The following is a 24461-nucleotide window of genomic DNA, read 5'->3' on the forward strand; positions in this document are numbered from 1 at the left end:
TGGTGGACTCCACACAACCTTTGCAAGGGCCGACTGTTCCAAGAGCCTGTGCCGCAGATTGTCCTGACAACGGACGCATCTCTCCAGGGATGGGGAGCTCATGTACTCACTTACACAGTGCAGGGACTATGGACGACGCAGCAACAGAAGATGCACATCAACTATCTGGAACTGATGGCAATCTTCATGGCGCTCAAGTCCTTCATTGTACATCTGTGCAACAAAGTCGTGCTAGTCCGGACGGACAACATGACCGCGATGTACTACATTCAAAAGCAGGGAGGCACCCACTCGCCACAGCTGTCTCATCTGGCTCAGAGCATGTGGAAGTGGGCCATTCAGAGGAACATTTTCCTCATGGCAGAACACCTCCCAGGAAAGGACAATCAGATGGCGGATCTGCTCAGCAGGTACAGCCATCAAATGCACGAGTGGGAGTTACACCCATCTGTCCTCCACCCGTACTTCCAGCAGTGGGGTCATCCGGAGATAGACCTGTTTGCCACAAAAGAGAACGCAAAATGCCAACACTTTGCCGCCAGGTTCCCTCACCCACAGTCGCAGGGGAATGCGATATGGATGAACTGGTCAGGCAAATTTGCGTACGCTTTTCCGCCAGCCCCTCTAATACCGCTGGTCGCAAGAAAGCTAAGGCAGCACGAGATGACTCTCATCCTAGTTGCTCCAACGTGGGCGCGCCAGGCTTGGTACACCACGTTCCTCGAACTCTCAGTGGTGCCGCATCAAAGACTGCGCCTCACGCCCAGTCTTTTGACGCAGAACCATGGAGAAATTCAGCATCCAGATCCGCAACAGCTCAACCTGGCGATCTGGCTCCTGAAGTCCTAGAGTTTGGATACCTTAACCTACCTCCAGAATGCATGAACATCATCAAGGAGGCAAGGAAGCCAACTACTAGAGCATGCTATGCTGCAAAGTGGAAGCGTTTTGTCATTTACTGTGCAGCCAATGACATCAATCCGCTAGATGCATCTATCCCCAACATCATCTGCTATCTGTTGCATCTTTACAAGTGCAATCTAGCGTACACTTCCATTCGGATACATCTATCCGCCATAGCGGCTTATCTTCAAAACAGGCAGCACCTCTCTGTCTTCAGAGTGCCCGCCATTAAAGCCTTCCTTGAAGGTCTGAAACGAGTCATTCCCCCAAGAACACCGCCAGCTCCGGTGTGGAACCTCAATGTCATTCTCACCAGACTGATGGGACCACCATTTGAGCCACTGCACTCGTGTGAACTCCAGTTCCTTACGTGGAAAGTAGCTTTCCTCGTAGCTATTACGTCTCTAAGGCGTGTCAGTGAGCTGCAGGCGCTCACAATCCAGGAGCCATTCATTCAAATTCATCCAAATAGGGTCGTGCTACGCATGAACCCCAAATTCCTTCCGAAGGTGGTGTCACAGTTTCATCTAAACCAAACTATTGACTTACCAGCATTCTTTCAAAACCCTCAAACGGTGGCAGAAAGAATGCTCCATACCTTAGACGTACGAAGGGCGTTGATGTACTACATAGACAGAACACAACCCTTTAGGAAAACAAAACAACTCTTTGTTGCCTTCGCACCACAACACAAAGGCAACCCGATTTCCAAAGCAGGGATAGCCAGATGGATTGTTAAGTGCATCCAGATATGTTATCAAAAAGCCAAGCGCACTTTAACAATACCCCCCAGAGCCCACTCCACACGCAAACTGGGGGCATCCATGGCTTTCCTAGGGAACATTCCTTTAGAGGATATTTGCAGAGCAGCCACGTGGGTTACACCACATACCTTTACAAAACACTACTGTGTTGATGTGCATTCCAAGCAGCAAGCTGCTGTAGGACAGGCTGTTCTGAAGACACTTTTTCAGGTTTCTGCAGCTGGCACGGGCAACCGCCGCTGATGGAGGGACTGCTATGTATTCTATGCTAAGATATGAATTTAGCAGCCCACATGCCTCGAACTGAATATGCTACTTACCAGTATGCATCTGTTCTTGGCATGTAGGGCTGCTAACATTCATATCGCCCGCCCTCCTCCCCGGTGCCTGTCGCAGCTGCAGATATACTATTGTATTTATTCATTAGCATGGACATCCTTTACACTTTTCACTCCATCTTCTGCCACAATGGCGAAAAACAATCTGGGGATGGAGCCGATGCCCATGCGCACTGTAGTCCAGGGGAGGAGCCACCTATCTCAGGATACTTCGAAGACTCTTCCAGGACAACAATGTGCGATCATCCGAGCCCAACACTAGGCGGCGATCTAATGCTAAGATATGAATGTTAGCAGCCCTACATGCCAAGAACAGATGCATACTGGTAAGTAGCATATTCAATCCCTGACAGAACAGTTCTTTCGAATGTTGCAACCTCTTTAGGGATTTTGGGTCCTTTAGGGCAAAATGTTGATTTATTCTCTTTAGGCTCTCCCCTTCACTTCTTATGTGCTGGATTATTTTTCTTGGTTGACTGATGACTTAGTATTATTTACGGCACCATTACAATTAGTCTTTCTTAGACTAAGATTCAGGGTGGATTCCTCCTGTCTTTTTATAGCAACTTTGTCTAAACTGATAATTTTTTTACATTATACCTGGTCCTGATGAAACGCAGAGGATCCCTTCTGGACCAATAGGGCGTGAAACACGTCCATCCCACTCACTGCATGTACTATCTGAATCACACTATACTTCCTCATCAGTGGAAAATAACAGTTTGTTTTTGTTTTTATTCTACTCGGTGGGCTCAGGAATAAATGCTTTTTTGGACACTACCGAGGTACTTTTAACTCACTATTTCGCTGGCTCCACACACCTGCACTCACCACTATGACGTTTTTTACAAAACAATCTCCATTAAAGAGTCCTCTCATGGGGCCAGTGGGGTATTGCAGCGCCAACCCCAGGAGGAGCAAAAATGCACAATGATGAAGCTTGCCACCATCATAGGTGTGTGAGGGCAACTCTTCCAAATAAGGAAATTCCCCTAACCTATACTTCCATTCCTGAGACAAATTACATTTCTATTCCCCCCCCTTTCGTCACTCCCACGATCTTCACCCTATTGACCGCCCAATGGGCCGGAGTTTCATTTAGAAACACAATTTAGTGTAGTACATGCGTGTTCTAGGGAGCATGGGAACTGGACCTCTTTTCTACGCTCCCGGTCCCAACTTCTGTGGTTTACTTCATGAAGTACACCACAGGTTGAAAATTAGAAATCTTCTTCACTGGTTTTTATCTAATATTTGGTGACAGATTTCGGATGTTTATGGCATTCATGAAGACTTTGAGAGACATCCATTTCCTGGTATTTTTTTAATAAACAATAATACAGATACAAGTCATGGCAAATTCATTATCAAAGAACAGACGAAAAAGAAAACAACGTGACAACTATAATAGATTAACATACAGAGATAAACAACATGATTTATTCAATCCACTTAGAGATAGAAGCCTATGTTTTTTGTCCAAGTTCCCTTCTTTTATGTCCTAATCTATTTACAGAGTACTCCATATTATAGATAGCTAGAATCCTTGACCTCCAGATTATAAATGGCGGAGAGTCAGGGCTAATCCATTGGAAAGTAATACACAATCGTCTAATGGCCATGGCGATGAATACGAATCTAGTCTCAGGTCTTGTTCTTATATTTCCTCCCCCATTACACTCAGTACCCAAGATTACCAATTCAGGTGTTATTGCCAGCGGGATCCCCAAAACTGTATTGAAAAAGGATTCGATATCTTGAAAAAATTGAGCTAAGTTAGGGCATGCCTAAAACATATGTATAGTATCCGCAGCCCCTAACCCGCATCTACTATACTTGCTTCACTGTGTGCCCTGTGTACCTCCCCATTTCGCAACCATCCGAAGAGTGTAGTAAAGGTCAAAAATAGACATATAATGTTGGGTTCTGAGGCTTCCTGTTGTTAAAGTCTCACTTATTACAGAAATTGAATATTCTATATTTATCCCCTCCTTCCCAAATTTCCACTCCCAGTTATTATTTTGGCTACATAGATCGTCGAGGAGAGCTTCCAATAATGTTTGATAAATTGAGATATTTTTCCTAAATTGGCTGTGGTCCCTTGTACATTTGTCCCCATGAAGCTCCGAACCTGCAGATATTTGAAGAAATCTCTTCTGTCTAACCCACATTTTTCTTGTAAGGAAGTAAATGTTTCTATTTGACCTTCATCATATATATCCCCCAAGACATTAATCCCAGCACTTCCCCATCGGAAGGTAGCTTGATCTTGAAAATTGGCGGTAAAACACCACACGCCGAAAAAGGAGTATACACATTAATATTAGAGACCTTAAACCTCCGTCGGCCCTTTCCCCAAATCCCATAGGCTGCCTTGAGTGTTTTAAATCTAGTTTATATATAGTAGCTGGGTTCTAAGTTTTTAACTGAGCATTGATTAGCTTCATTATCCCATACGATTTCATAGATAGTCCCCATCACCAGAATGCCCATATGTTGTAACAACGATGCCCAATGAAACTTTAGGAAATTGGGAACTCTCCAACCTCCTCGCTCTCTAGGAAGTATCATCCATCTGGCTGCCCTTCTTGCCTTATGAAATCCCCATAGAAACCTAGAGCAACTCCTTTCATTTTTTGCTAGTGATGCCGTTGAAAACTCTAGGGGAATAGTCCTATATAAGTATAGGAATTTTGGGAGGATTATCATTTTTAAAACGTTATTTCTTCCATACATAGAGAGATGCAGATGATCCAGCCTCTCTAATGTCCTACTGATAGTGTCAATCATAGGAATACTATTTAGATTCGGTATTTGGTCAACCAGCGGTGAGATCTTAATTCCCAAATATGTTGCTTCGGTCAAGACAGGGAGGTCAGGAGAAGGCATAGAATTAGAATGTATTATTTGTGTTTTATCAATGTTATAACCTGATAAAACCCCATATTGCTCTGCCTGATCCCTCACTACTAGGAAAGTCACTGTAATATCGCTAGTAAGTATAACAATATCATCTGTGTAAGCCAATGTCTTCTACCCTGTATCATTGATCTTCACTGGTTTTATGATTTTCCCTCATTTATTAAGAAACAGATCAATATAGAGTGCAAATAGCAGTGGGGAACAAGGTGTGAGAAGTTAGCCTCGCATATGTTGTCCACTATTCTAGTGGGCACCTTGCACCAGTCTAAACGACCCATATTGTAAAGTCAACCTTATAGATCAGCTATCCTAGTGGTAGCATGGACCAGCAGTCTTAGGCTAAAACTTCCGAGAGCATGTGAGGCCAGCTATTTTACCATATATAATCCCTTTAATACCAAATGAAAGGACACCACACAAGGTATATATCAAATATATATGTATTTATTACTAACACAACCCCTCTGCACTCTTTATGAGGTCAGAGTTCGAGATACGTTACAAGTTACTCATTTAGCATACTATAAGTTGCACAAATACAATTCTGCCCTAGGGGCCTCACGAACCATATACTAAGTAAGTGGTATAAGGACCCCTTTAGGAATAGTGAATAGGCCTAGCGCCTAGGGAATCGCTGGGGCTACACTACAGAACTAAAGGTTAGGAAGTAGGAGACCCATGGGAGACGCGTGCAGTATGGGAACACAGTCGCGAGTTACCATAGAGTTATAATGGGAACGTAAAAGTTACAAAGTAGTAGATTAAGGACGCTTCCGGATGGACTAAGGTAAAACCCTTTTAAACTAGGACACTTCGAGAGTCAACACCCACGGGAGCACCGGAGTACTCGAGTTACCTCACCCAGGGAAGCCGGGTGTGTAGGTGGGCTTTCGTCACTGTTTCCTATGGAGAGCTGCAAAGAAGTGCTGCAGGCGACCAGGAGAAAGGTGTCCGGGTGGATCCAAGGGTGGATCAAAGATAAGAAGAACCTGAAAGCAGAGGGGACAGAGTCTGGGTCAATAGCCAGTGACCAGGAAGGAACGAGGAAGGAACCAAGCGATGTCGAGATGCAATCATGTGAAGAGGTGAAGCTTGTCTCTGCAGCCACGAGAACCAGAAGGTGTTGACGATGACCAAGAGCTGGATTCCAGCTGTGCCACGAAGGATCTAGATGTCTGCGGTGTCAGTATCCGGATTGGACCCAACAAGCCTTGGCAAACGCAATCCACGCAGGAAGGGACGATTGGCTTCAGGTCAGACCAGCAAGGTCTGGGGAGCTTCTCCTTTGCAGGGAAGCTGGAGCAAGCCCGGAGAAACTAGGCAAGTGGTGTAGTTTTACAATGAAGTCTTCGGAGGGCTAACTAGCCAATGGGCTAGCAACTGGGAAGAAGCATCGAGCTGAAATGCAGGAGCAGGCCCCACGCGGCACTCGTGGAGTGTGGAGGGCTGAGCTTTGGTGGAAATGGCGCTCGGGTCTGGGGCTTCTCAAACCCCAATGTACAACTTCAAGAGTGCCTCAGAAGCTGCACGGTTTAGCAAAGAGCAGGTAGTTCAGGGTGTCTGGTCCCACGTCTCTCGTGTCTGCCACGGGTCTCAGCTTTGCTGTGGATGTGGATCGGAGTCGGAGAAGTCTGGAAGTCCAGTTCCTGAGTCGCTGAGTCTTCGGTTCCAGCAGGAGCGTCGACAAAGCAAACCGGCAAGTTACTGGTGGTGCCTGTTTGCACAGGGTGGTCACTCCTTGACCACAAGGGAGATGTCTTCAGTCGTCTAGTCGATATAGAACGTCAAAGGTCCAAGAGATCTGTTTCAGAGTTTCGGACCAGGATAATCTAATGTCTCTAGAAACATCTCTCCTATCTTTATACTAATCTAAGGGGCTGGATTACCTGCTAGGTCCCTCCTATGGGTGGACCCTGAGAAGGGGGTAGTTACACCCCTTTCTCTTTGTACAGTTTCGCGCCAGAGCTGGGGTTGGAGTACCCCAGCAACTGGTTTGAACCAGGCTATGCATGGAGCACCTTGTGTGCCCCAGGCAGTGTCTGGAAAAGCATCTTTCCATTGAACCCACGCTGCCCAAATACACTACAGGCTGTCTGGGGAGGTGCTCGACAGGAAATCTTTTGTCCAGGCCTCCCTTGCCAGAGTTTCGTGCAGCTGCAGGAGGTCAGACTCGTGTCTGTTGCAGCAGCATCCATTTTGTGATGCTGAGGCTCTGTTGAACTTTAACCGGGTAAAAGCAGTAACTACATCTTCTCCCTCTAGAAGGGTGGAATGCTACCTCCGCCACCAGAACTGCCGGGGTTTAGTATTCCAAAGTGTTTGACACCTTACACGACAAGTTTTGATAAAGCCAAACCAAAGTTAGCATTAACCGCAAGGATTATAGTGCACTTAAGAGTATATGGTATGGCTATATCATGGAACAGCTATAAGGACATGGTTCCGAAAGCTGCAGAAGGGCTCAGCTCATGCTACAGCAGCCTCTCACATAAAAACAACCACTCTGCCTCCAGGATTGTTAAGGCCTGCCATAGGAGTGACTTATAGGTATATTTGTGTCCATATATAAGGGTAGATATAGGTATACTATATCTAAGCAAGGGGTGATTACACCACCTTGCCAAAGCTGAGTGATCAGCCTGTTGTGTCAGTTTGGATGGCCAACCAGGGGTGGCATAATACATGCTGCAGCCCCTGGTAGGCCTTGGATGCACCTATGCCCTGGGTACCTATAGTACACTATAAAGGGGCTCACAAAGGCGACCCAATACCCAATCAGGTATGTACCTAAAGTACATGGTATCAATTTAGAGAGAGAACAGCTGGGATGTGGGTCTGATTAGCAGGCCCACAGCCACACTAAAGTCGAAAAACCAGGAAATCACAGCAGAAAAGTGAGGGTGACCATAGGAAGCAGACCCTACTCTCCTACACAAGGGCACCCCTGCCTTGTACCTCTGTTGATACTAAGTAATTTTGATTCTGCCCTGATATACGGATCTCTGCTATGGGTGATATATAGAGTGTCTGCACTGCTTGGATAAATTCAGGGCAAAACCCCTTCCACTGTAATACAAACCATATAAATCGCCAGGAGACCCTGTCAAACGCTTTCCCTGCATCTAACAGGGCCACCCCCAGCGGAGATCCCGTAGCTTTAGCCCAATCAAGAAGTGCAATCACATGTCTTACGTGATTGGTTGAATCTCTCCTGGGGATGAACCCGTGCTGGCGAATAGATACGAGAGGGGTGATAATTTTAGCTAGTCTAGAGGCTATTATTTTATAATAAACCTTACAATCTGCGTTAATAAGAGAGATTGGCCCGTACGACGATGGGCGTAGTTCAGGCTTATTTTTCTTCTTGAAGACAACTATTGTATTCTTCCGCCAAGATTCAGGAATTTGCCCCTTTTGAGCCAGCTAAAATAATAAGACCATATCCTGTCGAAGTGCTGATCTAAATGTCCTAAACAACTCTAAAGGGATGCTGTCTGGGCCAACTGCCTTACCAGCTGAGAGAGAAATTATGGCACTTTCTATCTCTTCCCGTGTAATTGGGGCAGCAAGAATCTTATTTTGTTCAGAGGTAACCTTCCTTGTTTCAAGCTCTTCAAAGAACTCAAGAAATGCCTCTGGACCCGCTCGCTCACCCGTGCCTGTCTCTTCAGTGTATAATTGCTGATAAAAATTCTGAAATACCTCTAAGATTTTAATTGGAGAATCTTGAATCTGACCAAGATGGTCTTTAATCTTACATATTCCGTTGGCCACTTCCCTCTCGCTCAGCTGCTTCGCCAGGACCCTTCCAGTATTTTCCCCAAATTTGTATGTTTATGCCCTAAACTGTGTATATTTAATAGCAATTTCTTCCCCAAAATATTGCTGTATTTTAGATTTAATCAGAGCTATTTGCTGAAGACACTCTTCATTGTCTTGGCCATCCCCTATTTTATTCATCAGCTCAATTTCAGTCATCCTAAGATGATCTACCCATCCACTGATCTTTTTCTGTTTGACCTTCTGCCGATATATAGAAAAGCTGAGAGTTTCCCCGCGCAAGGCTGCGTTGGACACATCCCAGACAATATTTCAGCTGAAGTGCTAAATACTAAAAAACTCCATTATCCATTTGGACATGTGCTCACAGTATGACTGCTCAAGGAGCAACTTCTTTTTAAAAGACTACTTCCTCTGGACCCGGGGGATGCCACTTAGTGACAGCTCAGCGACTATTGGATTGTGGTCCGAGATGATCCTAAGGGAAATATCAATCCTGGCCCTCTCCGCGATCTGATGGGATAAAAAAAATAGTCTAGACAGACGGATTTGTTATGAGGGGCTGAGTAAAAGGTGTGCCCTGGGACCCCCAGACTGTATCTGAGCCAGAGATCGACCAGTCCATGTTCCCTTACTACTCTCTGCAGAGCTTTAAACATCCTGACTTTCCTTCCTTGATATGGTGCATTACCAAGAACATTAAACTTGCTGTCCAAATGGATATTACAATCTCCACAGAGAACTAACTGATACTTCCATAAAGCTAATTCAATATTCAGAAGATCTAAGATCTCTTGGTTGTCCAGGCTATATCCATACAATGAACAAAATGTCAATGGGGTTTCATTAATTATAAACTCTAAGATCACCCACTGTCCACATTTATCCTCCTTACTTCTTTGACACTAGCTGATGCCTTTCTTAGCTAGGATAGCCGCCCCCCTAGTAGTAGTACCTTGATGAGTACAAGCCAATAAATCTAAGCCCAGACTTCTCAAATACCCACGTTTGCCCCACGGTATATGAGTCTCTTGTAAACATAAAATATCTATTTGCATAAATTGAATACATTTAGCCAATACATCTCTTTTCTTTCTGTCATTCAGTCCACATATGTTCAAATAACAAATGCAAATGTTATCCTTTCCCCCATCATTATTCTTAACAACTGATTCTCCCCTCAGCCTAAGGAAATAGTTCAAACAATACAAATAGATTCCACAAGTCCTATCAAAGAGTACTCTCATATGAAATGAAATACCGGTATTTTTAAAGCCCACAGCTACCTCCTAAGTGGTGTCTCGGCGCTGAAGGCCCTCGGGAAGATTAAGCAAGCTATTGCCCAGAGTCACATGGTGTTGGGCTAACCTGCCACCGGCGATCGAACCATTAACCCCTGTAGTCCAGAGTCAGGCACCCTGACCGCTGCGCCACACCTCTTCCACATATTTAGACAAAAGAAAATGCCATGACTACAAGTTACAAGCCCTAGCTGTGCAGCCCTCCTTCCCACCCTTAACCCACCACCATCACCCCTTCCCCCACCCTCTCCTTTCACTCCACCCCATCTTCCCCACCTTTTCCCTCCCCCACTACCTATCTTATAAGGCTTAGGGACCAACAGTCACTGGTGATGGAAAGCTGAGTCATTACACCCCTCCTCAAGACCAACCCCCCTCCGCTATGATATCATCAAGAATTCCAAGAAAAAGAAAATGAAAAATAGAAAATAGAGGGCACTGGGGCACAGAGTATCAGGGGAATCCTCCAGAAAAATTGAAAAAAGAATAATAAAATAGAAGAGATAGGAGGAATGGAAGGAAATCCCGAATCAGGCTTAACTTCATCCTAGAGGAATGATCCTCCTATCCATCACATCATCACAACATTACTTAAGAACATTTATCCCCTGATGCATTTTAATTAGTTTGTAAGTATTCTTTGGCTAAAATCTCAGATAGAAAGAATTGTGTCTGCCCCTGAAAGACTACTTTCAGCTTAGCAGGATTATGCAAAAAAAACTGTGCCCCTTTGGCTTGGAATAATGGGATTAATTGGTGGAGCTGCCATCTTTTCTAGACTGTTGCAGGACAGAATTCTGGCATTAAGAAGAAATCACATCCCTTTCCCCTTCTTTTTCTGTCTGGTCTAGCCAGATCGTACAATGCCTCATGGGCCCAAAAAATTATTTAAACAAATAAGAATGGCCATGGTCTTTCAATGCCGCGGCCCCGTTTTTTGTGTTGGAAAGGAAACCAATGAGCTCTTTGCAATTCTGTTTTCCAAGCCCAATGTAGTTCTGGGAAGGCCTCCTCAAAGAGTTCAATCACAAATAGGCAAACATCCCCCCCTCCTTGCCCTCTGGTACCCCCAAAATCCTTAGATTTTCCTCCTCGAGCGATTTTCGAGGTCCATCAGCTTCCATGGGGTATCCTCCTTCAAGGATTTCAGGGACTCAGTGATGGTTCTCTGGTTAGCCAAGTCATCCTCTAGTGTGGGGATTCTTGTCTCTGCAATCCTAGCGGCGAACTCTGAGCAAGTCTTTGACACCCTGCGTATTGAGTTTTGCAGTTTTCAGCAAGCACCCTGATTACGCAGGCTCTCCAGGCGAGTCTCTTCATGATGGGCCATCATTGACTAATAGATGGTAGATAATGTGATTTCTTCAGGAGTCCCTAGGTCTGGCCTTGGTGTTTCTATTACTCCAGCCGTGTCCTTGTTCCCCTCCAAGTTTGGGGAAAATGAATAGTCCCAGGCCATAGAACCGGTTGACACCGGATTTTTATCTAGCGCATGCTCCTTTTGCTTGTGCACCGTCCCCGGAGTATGAGAGGACTTATCTCCAAACTCTTCCCAGCGCAAACTACCATTATCTCTCTCCTCCCCAATCTTTACCAGGACTCTCATCCCCCGAAGGATTCGACTCGTCAGATAATGAGTTGAATGTTGCCCCTAAGTCTCCATCTTTCAAAGAACCCTGAGATTCTTGTTCTCCCTTTTGCAAATCGTCAGAGTTCACGGCAGTATAGCTCTCACCTGCCTCACCTGCCTGGTTAGCTGTGCCTTCTTCTAGGCTTTTATCCTGGGGATTGGAGCTGAGACAACTGAAGGATCTCCTCCCATTAAGGAAGAGACTAAAAAATTGGCTCCTCCCCAGTGCATAATATGGTTATTCTGACATTTCCCCGGAGCATTAGTCTTACTGTGCACTTATATGTTAGCACCAGGATGCCCGATAGGTTATAGTGCACTTTATAAATGCTGAATAATAATAATAATAATAATAATAATAATAATAATCATAATAATAATAATAGCGGACATCTTAGGTGGCATTGCAGCAATTACACCGGAGAACAGGGCTTCGACTGCCTCCGGATGCAAGGAGTGAGCACAGGCCAATCTTGCGGGTAAAGGTAAGCCACAAAGCTAGAGTCTTATATGCCAAATCATTCCAGAAAATCGAGGCACTTATTCCCCCTTATCGTATGCCTTCATAATATTTAAAGATCCAACAGTCCGATGCACTGCATAAGACCGGGGTGGGGGGAGTCCGTCAGGAGGAGAGAGTATGACCAGCTCACACGGCCGACGGCGCGGCCGCCATTTTGCCCCTTCCCATCAAGTTGACAATATTGCATTTCCTGGTATTTCTAATGAGCAAATTTAGGCCTCTGCATTTCTCTCTGACTTTTAACCTGCTTGAGTTAATCATGTTCAAGTTCGCATTATTACAGTTTACTTTTATTTTTCCATAAGGAAGTTATTGTTTCCCGTGGAGAAACATCTTTCCGTCCACGCCCATGAATTATGAAATTACTGCTCCTTTCATATACTCAGAAGCCACTTGCTGTTTCCTTTAACAAAAGTACTTTTTATGTTATTTTCTCGAGTGGAAACTACATGCAAAATGTTTGTGAATAGGTACCCACCGATGTGATTGCTGGGTTCACTGCATTTTGCAGGATCCCCCGGAGTGTCCCTTTCCATATCTATAATCTTGAAATTAGCCCTGTAGAAAATTATACACAACAGCTACATTTCCATCATCATAAGTACAAATTATGTTCATAAACTTACAAAAACACATTGGCCCTTATATAAATGTGTTCAGTACATTTGAGGTAATGCAATGAATCAGTAACTGTATTACTGCATCTGATAATCATAGCATGGCCTGTTGTCCTGGTTTTATTGGTGTGGACTAAGCACCCGCCTTTTGCTGGGTAAGAGTAACATTTTATTTAAAATGCATAGAAACTGCAAAAAAGCAGTATGGATACCTTTAAAGAACAGGTGTCTCCAAACAGACTATGGTCCAGTAGCTTGTTAACATCTTCAGAGTAGCTCATAGCCGTAAGTTATTTTTTTGTTTTAATCACAGGCTCCCATTTTTTGTTTTAAGTTAAATGTAAATTGTAAATTGATACTTGTATAGCGCACTACTCACCCGCAAGCGTCTCAAGGCGCTTGTACGAATACCGCTGTGGAACCCATCCTGGCTTTCCCTGTGAGGTGTCCACTCCTGGGCACCCCCAAGTGGAGGCCAGGCATCCTTAGCGTTGTGGGGCCGTTGTGGAGATTAAGCAAGCTATTGCCCAGAGTTGCAGAGTGGGGCTCCATGATTGGAATAGGCACCGAGGCGAGAATTTTCAGGTCCGTGGAATTTTTGAGCTCAAGACCCGCCGAGGCGGGGAATTGAACCCTGGTCCCGGGCTAGACCTCTGCATCAGGGTCTGCCGCTCTAACCATTGAGTTAAAGGAAGGCTGTGTTTAATTTATATTGTTATCTACAGGCTGCGGATAGTAGGACTTGATAATGAGCAGTGCTCAGTCAAATTTATGACCCAAGGGTGAAGACTGAAGCACTGAGGTATTTAACACTTAAATAAGTAGTTGTCAAATGAATATGGGATTGTGAGAACAAAATTATGTTTCTGAATGCTTTTAAATAATAGAAAATAGAAATGAAAAGTTATCATAATTATTAAGTTAACTCTTCATTCGAATTATCTCCCATTTCAAAGTGTTGCATTTACAAACAGCAGGCCTTTTGCTCCCAGTAGTCAGTAGACACTTTGCCATATTTATAACAGAAAAATACAGTCCTCTTTTTTCAAATGGTAGAAATTCAAAGTGAAGAAAAAATATTTCTATGAAACAATGTCTTCATTTTTTTCTCCACTTTCATTTAAGCCAATTACATCTTAATGGTTTATGAATCACAGTTCTTTACTTTAAATTCCTCCCATTTAAACAAAATGGCTCTATTTTTTTGTTATGAATATGGCACCTTGTCTGGGAGCAGGCTGCCTGGTGTTTGTAAATGGGACTCTTGGAAATGGGATTACATTTAAATAACTCGTTTTCGGGAATCCATACAAACATGAAGTTAACTCTTCAGTTTAACGTTCTCCCATTTCACATTGTTGCCTGTACACACAGCTAGCATCTTGCTCCCAGTGATTTGACTTAGTGCCATATTTTTAACTGAAAAATACAGCCATTATTTTAAGTGGGGGAAATTTTAAATGCAGAAAAATGTTCCATATCATGAACATTTTTGCAGAACGTTTTCTAGACTTTAAATTTTTCCCATTTAAAACAAAGGTTCTATGTTTGTATGATACATGTATTGGTGCCATATATGACAAATGATGTACCAGTGCCACAAGTACATACAACATAGACTCTCGGTCACCCGTACTCTTTTATCAGAAGGTGGTGAAGAGGAATGGGAGGGGCAGCTGGGCTCTTTAACCGACCAGCTTGAAGAACCGGACTGGCGGATGGCCCTGGGTGAGGCCAGTGGCCTGGACACTTGCCCTGACACTGGTTTGCTTTCTCCCCTACCCTGACTACAGAGGAGGGAGCTTCCTATGCTGTGGTGGTGAGGAAAGCAGCTGAGGTCCTCGCATCAACCTCCCTTTGGTGGAAGTCAGGACTAACCTCCTGACAGAGATACTTGAGCCTGCAGCTTCCACTTATTTTTATTTGTTTATTTATTTGTGTATTTTGTAAAGCACGCAGCTACCCCAACGGGGCGTCCCGGCGCTAAAAGAACAAGTAGAAGATGGGCGCAAAGTGGGACTTATGAGCCAAAAAGGAAGGTCTTGAGAGATTTGCGGAACTCAAGTTCCGACCGGCTCGAACGAAGGGATAGTGGAAGCTTATTCCACCGCTGCGAGGCACAAACTTCAAAATTGTTGCCTCCCGTTCAAGTTTTTTTTAATCTGGGAGTCACAAGCAAAAGTTGGGAATTTGGGGCCCGATGTAGGTAGCCCTTTACCGATCGGAATCGGGCGAAAATACCGATTTTCGGCCGTTTCCGATCGGTAAAGGGCTATGGAGATGTAGGGGCACAATTTCGGTAATTTTACCGATTCGTTATCATTACCGAATCGGTACATTTACCGAGTCGGTAATATTTACCGATTCGGTAATGATAACGATTCGGTAAAATTACCGAAAATGCAATGTAGGTAGCCTATGTTCCATCAGCACATGGCTTACAGAATCGGTATTTTACCATGGAATACAAATCCATGGTAAAAAAACGATTCCTGTGTACATGCACATCTGTGCATGTACACATGTGCCATGTGACAGACAGACGTGCCCTTAGGGCATGTCTGTGTGCCACATTGCACACATGGCCCTTTTGGGGGTGCTAGAGGGTGTCAAAGTGACACCCCCTGCATCCTTGTGAATTCTTTAATTACCGATTCGGTAAATACCGAATCGGTAATGCCTATTCATTCCTATGGGCTTCAAAGCCCATAGGAAAGAATGGGCATTACCGATTCGGTATTTACCGAATCGGTAATTAAAGAATTGTTAAGGATTCGGTAACGAATCCAGATGTTGGGACCTACATCCCATTTACCGATTTTAAAATACCGAATCGGTAAGATTCGGTATTTCAAAATCGGTAAATGGGATTTACCTACATCGGGCCCTTGATCTCAATGTTCTGGGGTTGCAGTAGGGACGAAGGCTGGATTTAAGATAGGCAGGTCCTTTACCCTTCGTGGCTCTGTAGGACAGTGTCAAAGCTTTGAACTTGCATCTTTTCGAGATGGGAAGCCAGTGTAGTTTGCAGAGATACAGGGAAATGTGATGCCTAGGAGGGATACCCTCCACCAGGCGCGCCGCAGCATTTTGAACAGTCTGGAGCTTATGACACAGACCTGCTGTGAGGCCCAGGTATAACGCGTTGGCGTAGTCAAGATGGGAGGTTATCAGGGCATGGACCACAGTTTTGCGGGAGTCAGTGGGCAGGTAATTTATAAGCTTTTATTGTTCCGATCTTTGCGAAGCAAGATGCCGCAACTGTTTGAACCTGAGGTCCAAAGGAAAGATGGTTATCCCACCGAACCCCTAGATTCCTGACCGAATCATTGGGTTTGGGGGCTTGACTCAAATCTTCCAGCCACCATAGGTTAGATTCCAGTGGGGAAGGTAGATTGAAAAATCCGTCTTTCCTGCATTGAGTCTCAAGGCGTTCAAATCCATCCATTCTGCTATGTTCCTGAGGCATGATTTCAGAAGGTCGAATGCTGTGGGTGTGGGCTCATCGAAAGTGAAAAGGAGCTGAATATCATCAGCATAGGAAGTGGTTTTAACACCAGCCTGAGCAATCATTTCTGCCAGAGGGGTGAAATACACAGCGATGAGCCCTGAGGAACTCCCCATTTAAGTGGCCTGGCTGAAGATGAGTAAGGGGGAGTATGCACCTGCTGGGTACGATTTGACAAAAAAGAGGCAACCCACTGTAGCACGGTTCCCCGAATACCTATCGCACTCAATCTTCTCAGCAGAATCTTATGAGTCAAATGCTGCTGAAAGATCCAGCAGCACTAACACCGCCCTGGACCCTCGATCCAGCGTCCACCTCACAGAGTCAGCCATTTCAATCAGGGCCGACTCAGTGCTGTGGCCTGAGCGGAAGCCATGCTGAGAGTCATGCAAAAGCCCATGGGACTCTATAAAGTTGGCAAGTTGTGAGTGCGCCAGCTTTTCCAGAACCTTAGCAGGCAAGAGGGAAATCGGCCTGTAATTGCTCGGGATATCAGGGTCCGCATTGGGCTTTTTCAATATAGGGACTAGGAAGGCATGTTTCCATTTTTCTGGAAACCTCAAGGAATCATTCCAGATGGAATTTAAATAGGGATTGAGAAGAGTAGCGAGTGCCTTGTATTGTTTTGCTGGTCAAGGGTCACTTGGGGACCCGGATTTGCATTTAAATAATTCCACCAGGGAAGCCTCTTCTGAAAATTTCTGCAAATTCTGTGAGGGAAGGAGTCGAAATGTTCTGATTTATCAATTCCTCCTCAGAGTTCAGGCTAACAATAGTGGGAAAAGAGGCATAAATAAGCGCTATCTTTTCCTCAAAAAACTCAGAGAGTTGATTGCAGAGAGACTGTGAGACGGGCTGGCGCCGATTCAGCGCTTGAGGGTCCGTAAAGGATCTGACAATGGCAAAAATCTCTCTTGGGCCATTGCTGGCTTTATCGATTCTGCTAGCTAGATAGGCTCTTTTATGTTTAACAATTAATTTACGGTATTCTTTAAGGGCTGTCCTATACTCAGCCTTACTTTCCAGGGAATACTTTTAGCTCCAGGCCCGCTCAAGAGCTTTACAAAGGCTTTTTTCTGTCGAAGGTCGTCCGTATACCAGGGGGCTGTTGGTGCCGACCTGTAAGTTTTAATAGGTTTCTGAACCCATTTTGCCATTCAGTGAAGCCCTCACTGATGTCCTTCTGGGCACCTGGTCCAAGCCCACTACAGGGTTCCTGCAATCGCCCACCGCCACAGCCTGGGTCATCCATCGTTCATGTCGCAACATCCCTCCCCTGAGAGCTTGGTTGTATAAACCTCATATTCGAAAGGTGCATTTCCTTCTGCTCTCCTAGATAGGGAATCCAAGAAGCTGGACCATCTTGGGAAGAGGATGTTTTCTACCTCCAGCATTGCGGTTGGTGAATACCACTTGCCTCGAGGGCCGATACTCCCATAGTATCTGGGCTATTGTTGCGCAGGTGCTGACTCAGTGCCCTGGGAAGCCCTGGCCGTTCTCTACCAGGATGTTTCAGACAGGAGAGACGCAGCCAATTTCACCATCCATTGCAGACTGGATACCACCGACTCACTGGGGAGAACTATTGTCACATCGGAGGCTCTCCGACGCTACACCTGGTTGAGGACTTCTGGCTTCTCGGGGGATGTCCAATCATCTTTGATGGACATGCCCTTCAATGGCACCCGCCTTTTTGGCGACAAGGCAGACCCAGCACTTGAAGGATTCTTGAGCTACAGCCAGATACTTTCTGGTGCCCAAGAAGGACAAGGGCTTGTGTTCTATAGTAGACCTCTGGACTCTCAACTACTTCGTCCGGAAGTTGTAGTTCAAAATCCTCACTTTGGCCCAGGTCCTTTCTGCCCTTGAGCTAGGAGACTGGGTGGTAGTATTGGACTGGCAGGACTTTTATTTCCATATCCCCGTCCTGCCTACCCACAGGAATTACTTACGGTTCACGGTGGGCCACGAGCACTTTCAGTTTACCGTTCTCCCCTTTGGCCTCACCAGTGCCCTTCAGGTGTTCACAAAGGTAATGGCGGTGGACGCAGTTCATCTGCGCAGATCAGGGGTACCAGTCATGCCCTATCTCAAAGACTGGCTGTTGAAGGCAGGTTCGCCCCTAGGCTGTCATCTCCCAACTCCAGACTAAAGCAGACCTCCTACACCTGGGGTTCACTATCAACATGCCAAGGTCACACTTGACTCCCTCTCAGAAGCTCCTTTTCTTCGGGCGGTTTTTGACACAGTGCAGTTTAAGGCTATCCTCCCTAGCAGCAGTGAGAATGACTCGGAGGCTGCTTGGCTTCATGGCCTCCTGCATCCTGCTGGTGGATCATACCAGATGGCATATACTGGCTCTGCAGTGGGACCTTTAGTTCAAGTGGGCACAGCATCAGGGGAATCTTTCAGACTATGTCCAGATCTTGGAGGGAACTGCTCAACAACTGTAGTGGTAGCTAGCAAATCAAGATTGGGTCAGAGGTAGAACCCTCTCCCTTCCCCAACCAGATCTAATGGTGGTGACAGATGCATCACTACTGGTATGGGATGGCCACCTGGGAGAGGTGGAGATCAGAGGCATCTTCTTTCCCGTGGAGCCCAGTCTCCATATCAACCTTCTGGAGCTCTGGCCGATCAGACTGGCACTAAAAGCATTCATTCCCTCTCTCAAAGGGAACGTGGTGCATGTGCTCACAGACAACACCACTGACATGTGATATTGCAACAAACAGGGCGGGTCGTGTCGTAGACCTTTTGTCAGGAGGCTCTCTGCCCCTAGACATGGGTGGAACATTAGGACTCCCTGATGGTTCAACATCTGGCGGGTTCTCTGAATGCTGGAGCGGACGAACTCAGCCATCGGTTCCTGGTCGATCACGAATCGCATCTTCATCCAGAGGTGGCGCAAGGTCTCTTTCAGCGGTGGGGAGAGCCTTGGTTAGATCAATTCACCTCCAAAGAGAATACGCAATGTCAGCAGTATTGCACGTTTAAGTTTCCAAGGCAGTGCTCGCTCAGCGACACTTTTTGTCACAAATGGACCTTCGGCCTCCTCTACACCTTTCTGCCTATACCACTGCTGCCCAGAGTGCTCAAGAAGATCAAGCACAACCGGGCTCAAGTCATTCTTGTGTCTCTGGATTGAGCACAAACACTCTATTATTGCGACCTTCTGAGCATGGCCATCAATCCTCAGATCAGACTGCTCATTTGGGAGTATCTTCTGTTGCAGCAGTAGCGGATAGTTCTTCACTCAAACCTGTCCAGTCTCCACCTCCTTCTGGGGAGATTGAGAGGCAGCTGTTGACACCGTTCGACTGTTCACCCGTAGTTTGTCACGTCATCTTGGTAGCCAGGCATACCTCCACAAAAATGGTATACATCTGTAGATTGAACATATGTGTGGCATGGTGCACAGCAAAGGCTGTTGAACCCCTTTCTGACACTTTGTCAGAGGTTCTCTTGTACATACTTTCTTTGGCCCAGCAGGGCTCTGGTTTGGGTACCCTTGCAGCTATCTCTGCCTTTCTACGACTGCCAGATCAACCTTCTTTATTCAAATCTCCCATTGGTAGTAGGTTCTTACTCATTTGTTTCCTCCGTCTCCCTTCATAATGCCCCAATGGGAATTAAATTTAGTTTAAGACTTCCTTATATATGCTTCCTTCGAGCCTCTACATAATGGTCCTCTCAGGCTGCTAACTCTCAAAACTCTTTTCCTCATTGCCATTATCTCTGCTGGTAGAGTTTGCAAGGTTCAGGCTCTATCTTCCAAGCATCCTTATTCGTCTATCCATTCGGATAAAGTGGGGCTTCCTCAAAAGCTTTGTTCCTTCCGAAAGTGGTCACGCCCTTTCAATTGGGACAATCCATCACTCTGCCCACCTTTTACCCGCCCTCACATCCTTCCAAAGAGGAGGAGGGACTCCACCGTCTGTGCACAAAACATGCGTTGTCTTTTATATCTTGATTGTGCCAAAAACTTCTGAGTGGATGATCAACTCTTTATTAGTTACTAGCAGCACGTGCCGACGTTGTCCTGGTATGAAATAGAATGTGTGTAATGTGTGTATTTCGCAAGGGCAATTTATTTTAAAATCTTGCGGTAGACAACATTTTTTGTTTCATTAGAATAGGGACGGAGAAGGCCCAGCTGCAGCCCTGGTTGATGTTAGCAGGCGCGTGTAATTGGTGTAGTGATCCGCCGCCTGAGCCCGGCTACAGCCCTGGTTGATGTTAGCAGGCGCGTGTGATGTCGTTGAATGAGAGAGTTATCAGCCGCGGGTAAATCCGTTTAATGAGAGAGTTGAGTGACAGCGAGTTGGAGAGACTGCAGTAATTGTCCCTGCAGACACGCTCATTTGCGTGTTACCCCGCTTGAGGCCCTCTGCAGCCCTGGTTGATGTTATCAGGCGTGTGTAATTAGTGTACTGATCCGCCGCCTGAGCCCGGCTAGAGCCCTGGTTGATGGTAGCAGGCGCATGTAATTTAGTTGAATGAGAGAGTTCAGTAACAGCGCGCAGGAGAGGCTGCAGTAACGTTACTTACCAGGCCTCCAGGTGAACGCATTTGTCACGCCCCCAGCACACGGCCACAGGGACAATCTTCTGATTAATGTACGACCCACATGGCATGAAGGGCAGAACTTAGCACACGCCCCCAGCGTTTCTCACGCCCCAAGCGTGCCCCTTGATGCAGCGCAATTGCGTTCACATGGCATGAAGGCCGGACACACGCCCCCCCCAGCGTTTTTCACGCCCCTAGCGTGTCACGCCCCCAGCGTGCCCCTTGATGCTGCGCAGCACCCTAATTGGCGCTTGTATGTACGACTCAGATGGCATGGCTGGCGGACACACGCCCCCAACGTTTGTCACGCCCCCAGCGTTTGTCACGCCCCCAGCACACGCCCACAGCCCACGATGTGATGGCCGTTCCACATGCCCCCAGTGTTAGTCCGCCCCCAGCCCACGCCCACAGCACAACGCAGACACGCCCACAAGGGACTACTTTGCTGGCAGGTTCTTTTTCCTTTTAAATGTATAGAAGAGTTGGCCTAACGGCTAAGGTGCTCGACCTCGGACCTGGGGATCTGGGTTCGAGTCTTGGTAACGACGCCAAACATCCTGTGATTCTGGGCAAATCACTTAATCTCCCCGTGCCTAACAAAAATAATTGTGTTTCCTCATGTAACGTAACTGGTGCTATGTAAAGCGCTCTGATACCTGATTCAGTTTGGGTCAAGTACGCGCTATATAAAACTCTGCAAAAAAAAAAAAAAAATTATGGTGGCCGTCTGCATAGCCTATGTCCTTCTACTGCAACTGCCCTTTCTAACGCTGTATTGGGTGTTGTGATTGGTGCTGTGGTTCCTGAGATTACCCGCCTCAAAGGTTTGGGCTCTCTCTTTATAATATTAGTATGGATGTGGGACCAAGAAAGGTCTCAAATACGGACTATCTGTCGATGGACTGTCCTCTGCATTAATATATGCTATGCATTGGCAAAAGAGGAAACTCCTGTGCGGTACCTTGCACACACCACTAGAGCTATAGTGGCAACCACTGCATTAGCACATATGGTCCCACTCCATGATATCTGTCAGACAGTGACTTGTACATCTCTGCACACAATTACCAATCACTACTGCCTAAACAGCCAAATCTGGAGGGATTGGTACTTTGCCCGTTCGGTCCTCCAGGATCTCTAGGTGTGATCTTGGTTTGTAGACCCTCCTCCAAGGATGATATTGCTGGGGTAGCTATTCCAAGGTAAGGAATCTACAACTAGTAGTCTCTATCAGATGAACAAGTTACTTGCCATCGGTTACAATGTATCTGGTAGAGACATAAATTACTTGTAGATTCCCTACTGCCTCACCCATCCTCTCCGCTCTGCAAACTAATTTCTAGGGATAGGGATTTCCCTACAGAGCCCTTGCTTGGACACACCAGTGGTCAGTGGTTTCATAGCTCTGTGCTTCTGGCATGGAAAGTCAGGTTAAGAACTGACTATAGCACGCATGGGCAGTGTCTATATAGGTCCCACGATGTCATCCCTGTGCCCATGACACTGACGATGGACGCGAAGCAGACTGTGGCCACCTATCGACAGACAAGGGTACTGCTGATGAAAAATCTCCAGATCCAGATTTATGCTTGGGGGAAATGCTAAGGTAAGCAATCTACAACTAATATATGTCTCTACCAGACACATCGTTACAGAAGGTAAGTAACTTGTTCTTTTATGACTCCTGCTATAGTGAAGTGACAGGGGAGAATGTTGAATGTTTGCTTTGGATGGTGGATCCTCCCCGGTGAGACACATCCATTGCACTTGGATCGTGCCACCATCTGTGGATTTTTCGGGTGTTGGATGCTCTTCTGTGTTGATCCAGTGAGATGGTTAATGCTCACACTTTCCTATGACAGCCCACATGTGCTTTGGCCAGCTCCCTTCAAGAAAACGCCCCAGGTTTTTTAAGCTGTAAAATCTACATCAATAGTAAGTTGCCACCAACTTAATTAGCAGGTGGTCACCGTCTACTGTATAATTAACACAAAAAGCCCACAGAGGTGTAGGATGGCATGAATCCCACTTGAGTAAGTAGTCTTGTAAAAGAATGGACCTAAGATTAACCTTTGAGCAAATAGTAAGACTAAGAGAGGCATTTAAAGACTGATTTTGAGCTGCCTGCTGCATACTTTACTTAATGATGCCAATGCTAACAAAGATTTTAGTTCCTGTAATTTATAGCAAATTGCCAATATATTAAGTATTGAAACATACAGACAAGAGGATGAGGTGCTTTGGTGCCCAGTTAGTAATCCCAGTGTGGATGCAGTGCTAGCACTGTTGTGAGCTGTGGTGAAGAGCCTGCCAAATATTGTGTCATTGTGGGATCTGGGACATCACACAACAAAAGCATAGAAGATAAAGTAGCTGACACAGATAAGTGCACATAGATCTGGAGTGATGGTGTGGAAGACACTGTTAGTGGTACCAAGTTTTAGAGTGGTGGTGTGTTTGTACATGAGTGCAGAAGACACTAATCCATACTAATATTATGAAGAGAGAGCCCAAACCTTTGAGGTGGGTAATCTCAGTAACCACAGCACCAATCACAACACCCAATACAGCGTTGGAAAGGGCAGTTGCAGCAGAAGGACATAGGCTATGCAGACGGCCACCATATATTTTTTTTTTTTGCAGAGTTTTATATAGCGCGAACTTACTTGACCCGAACTGAATCAGGTATCAGAGCGCTTTACATAGCACCAGTTACGTTACATGAGGACACACATTCATTTTTGTTAGGCGCGGGGAGATTAAGTGATTTGCCCAGAATCACAGGATGTTTGGCGTCGTTACCAAGACACAAACCCAGATCCCCAGGTCCGAGGTCGAGCGCTTTAGCCGTTAGGCCAACTTCTCCATACATTTAAAAGGTAAAAGAACGTGCCAACAAAGTCGTCCCTTGTGGGCGTGTCTTCGTTGTGCTGTGGGGGTGGGCTGGGGCGTGACTAACGCTGGGGGTGTGTGGTACGGCCATCACATCGTGGGCTGTGGGCATGTGCTGGGGGCATGCCACGCTGGGGGCTTGAAAAACGCTGGGGGGGCGTGTGTCCGGCCTTCATGCCATGTGAACGCAATTGCGCCGCATCAAGAGGCACGCTGGGGGTGTGAGAAACGCTGGGGGCGTGTGCTACGTTCCGCCCTTCATGCCATGTGGGTCGTGCATTAATCAGAAGATCGTCTGCTGTGGCCGTGTGCTGGGGGCGTGACAAACGCGTTCACCTGGAGGCCTGATAAGTAACGTTACTGCAGCCTCTCTTGCGCACTGTTACTGAACTCTCTCATTCAACTAAATTACACGCGCCTGCTACCATCAACCAGGGCTCTAGCCGGCTCAGGCGGCGGATCAGTACACTAATTACACGCGCCTGATAACATCAACCAGGGCTGCAGCTGGGCCTCAAGTGGGGAACACGCAAATGAGCGTGTCTGCGGGGACAATTACTGCAGCCTCTCCTACTCGCTGTCACTCAACTCTCTCATTAAACAGATTTACCCGCGGCTGATAACTCTCTCATTCAACGACATTACACGCGCCTGCTAACATCAACCAGGGATGTAGCCGGGCTCAGGCGGCGGATCACTACACCAATTACACGC

The 24461-nt window shown here is 46.1% G+C and overlaps 1 protein-coding gene across 3 annotated transcripts in view; it reads left to right on the top strand.

Moving 5' to 3' along the window:
- RAP1GAP2 (RAP1 GTPase activating protein 2) overlaps positions 1–24461 on the top strand; it is a 941171-nt gene that overhangs the window by 697159 nt on the left and 219551 nt on the right. The gene's annotated exons all lie outside the window — the stretch shown is intronic.

Source organism: Lissotriton helveticus, chromosome 3_1 (assembly GCF_964261635.1).
Source record: "Lissotriton helveticus chromosome 3_1, aLisHel1.1, whole genome shotgun sequence".
Taxonomy (NCBI): Eukaryota; Metazoa; Chordata; class Amphibia; order Caudata; family Salamandridae; genus Lissotriton; species Lissotriton helveticus.